This window comes from Pteropus vampyrus, unplaced genomic scaffold, assembly GCF_000151845.1.
Source record: "Pteropus vampyrus isolate Shadow unplaced genomic scaffold, Pvam_2.0 Scaffold459, whole genome shotgun sequence".
Taxonomy (NCBI): Eukaryota; Metazoa; Chordata; class Mammalia; order Chiroptera; family Pteropodidae; genus Pteropus; species Pteropus vampyrus.
The window spans coordinates 204,300-207,525 of NW_011889240.1; positions in this window are offsets into that span (position 1 = coordinate 204,300).

Genomic DNA, 3,226 nt, shown 5'->3' on the forward strand with positions numbered 1-3,226 from the left:
ATGCAGTATATTACACATGCTTATATACAGAGACGTATAAATTCCCCTCCCCAAAGAGCTGATTGTTGAATGTGGACCAGCACACCCCTGCCTTTATACCCTGGAGAGCTGAGGTAGTCCTTTGCCAGCGTGGTATGCGTTCATTCCGCTAAAATTTATTGAGTGCCTACACTCTGCCAGGCAGACATGTCCTAGGGGATATGGATGTTCATCAACTATTTAATTCAACAAAAAGGTTTTGCGCTCTTTTCCCGCCTCGACTTGGGTCCAGGTGCTTAGCAAGACAGTGAGAGGAAGGGGAAAGTATATACCCTCTGGGGGCAGAAGCCGCGAGAGCACAGGGGTCCAACTCTGGAGTTTCTTTTGAGCTGCTTTTATTTTTTATTACTTTTCATCGAGATCCGATGGACGTGTAACCTCACATCAGTATCAGGAGCACAACATAATGATTCGATTGACATAGATATTGAGAAATGAACACCACAGTAGGTCTAGTTACCATCCGTCACCCACGTGGCCACGACATTTTCTTCTGGTGATGAGAGCTTTTGAAGATCTATTCTCTTAGTGACTTTCAATTACACGATACGATATCGTCACCATGGTGTACACGACATGCCCAGGCCTCGTTTATTTTGTAACTGGAAGTTCATGGCTTTTGCCCCCTTCCGCCGTTTCTCCCACTCCCTCCCCACTTTTTTTTAAATGATTTTGTGCCGCGTCTTGATTAATGGAGGGTCAGGATGGTTTCTATTTTTCAGCTGTGCAAAGCGGAGACGTGTAAATGGACAAGAACCAGGAGAGAATGTGGAAAATGAAAGAAATGTAATTGGGGGGGGCGGGGATAATAGGTGAAATGTATTTTTTGCTTTCCTATTATTCATTTCGCAGCACTATTATTTAGTAATCAAGAGATGGGCGTCGTCGTGTTAAATCTATATTTTATTCAGGCGGAGTGTATGTAATGCAAAACCCACCCTTTGAAAGTGCACAGTTTGGTGGTTTTTAGTGTGTTCACTGGGTTTTGCAGCCATCATCGCTATCTAGTTCTGGAACATTCCGTGACTCCAGAAAGAAGACCCGTCCCCATGAACAGTCGGTCCCAGGCCCTGGCAGCTGCAGATCTGCTCTTGGTCTCCGTGGATGATTATTGGCTTTTGCCACCAACTTCTGACCGTGCCCGATAAAATGCCCCCCAAAAGGATGAAGCCAAACGCAGCTTTGTCGTAATCGCTCCGATCAAAGTCCCAAACTCAAGGTTTCTAGAAAGAACTTGGCTCCTTTATTCTCTTTTTACAGGGGCAATTAAAAACCTCCCGGGCTTGGCAAGACCAGATGGGTGTGCGCAGTTTAAGGTCAGCACCCAGTTGACCCTGAACTCACTCGGAGGGGTTTGTCACAGTGTTTGCCATGTCTCCTCTGAGGCGCTGGAGGTACTGCGTGGATAATTTGGCAAACGAGGAGCCCCTTAGAAACGTGGGGCCTTGAAAAACTCATTTCGATCTCCTGGGCCTCAGTTTCCCCTTTGGTAAAGCAATTTTCTCCTTTGACATTAGAGCAGGGCTTGGCACGCTTTCTCTGTAAAAGACCAGATGGTAAATATTTTCGGCTTCGAGGGCCAGTCTCTGTCGTGACTACTCGACGCCACCTTCGTAGCAGAAAAGCAGCCCCAGAAGCTGGATGGACGAATGGGCGTGGCTGTGTGCCAATAAAACTGTATTTGTGGACACTGAAATGTGACTTTCCCATCATTTTCTGTATCAGAAAATATTCTTCAAATTTTCTTTCAACTGGTTAGGAATGTAAAATTCATTTTTAACTCACAGGTCCTACAAAAACAGGTGTGAGCTGGATATGGCCCATGGGCCGTATCTTGCCAACCCCTGATCTAGGGTCTCCTTTATGCTGGGAGGTGTTTGGGATATAGAACATGCCCTTGGAGAAATGCAAATCAAAACCCCCACGAGCTACCACCTCACACCCGCCAGAATGGCCATCGTCAATTAATCAACAGATGGCAAGTGCTGGCGGGGACGTGGAGGGACGGGAGGCCTCGTGCGCTGCCAGTGGGACTGCGAATTGGTGCGGCCACTACGGAAAATGGTCTGGAGGTTCCGCAAAAAAAAATCATGACCCAGCAACCCCTCTTCCGGGTATTTATCCGAAGAAAATGAAAACACTAATTGGAAACGATATCTGCATCTCTGTGTTCATCGCAGCATTATTCACAATAGCCAAGATACGGAAGCCACCTAGATGTCCATCAGTAGATGCACGGACAAAGGAGCGGTACATACACACAATGGAATAGGACTCAGCCATAAAAAGGAACGAAATCTTACCATTTGCCACAACACAGATGGACCCGGGGGGTGCGCGCCAAGCATTGGTCTGGTCACACAGTGAATTAGACATAGTGCCTGCTCTCATGGAGGTCACAGTCCGGTGAGGGAGAGACAGGCCATAAACGGGTAAAATAAATATATTTCTAATGTGCCATGGAGAGAAAGCATGGAAAGGGAGAGGAAAAGCAGGCAGGTGGGAATAGGGGAAAGGTTGCAGTTTTAAATAGGATGTCAGAGAAGGTCTCACTGAGAAAGTGACTTTTTGGGCAAGGGCATAAAAAATCGAGAACGGTGTGGGTGACATTCGGGTACCTGGGGGAAGCGTTCCGCAGCCGGTGCCAAGGCAGGAGGACTGTGTCTGGTGTGCTGGATGCCCGGTGAGCAGGCCCACGTGACTGCAGCGGAGAGAGCCAGCCGGCGTTCACCAGACTGCTGATGCTGGATGCAGCGTGGGAGACACGGAGGAGCGTCCGGGGCGATCCGGCATTTGGACCTGAGCACCTGGAAGGACGAAGCTCCTGTTTAGCGGCAGGAGGGGAAGGTTTCACGGAAAAGCCGGAGCTCCGTCGGCCACGTTGCATCTGACACCCCCACGTGGAGACATTGCCAAGGCCATAAGATATACCAGCCATTTCCCAGCCTGCAGCAGTTAACGCCCCAGACGAGGTCAGGCTTCTAGACAGGATGGACGTAGCAGGAGAACTAACTGCTCTTGCAGCACGAACTGAGATGGTTCATTTGAGTCTAATGTCTCACGTCCCGATATCTTGAAGAGGTGGCACTGGACTTATAAACGATCGCTGCTTTTTTGCAGGGAGGAAGGTCCAAGCGTGTTATTCTAACATCTGGAAAGAAATCGAGGCCGGCTTATTATGTTGGGG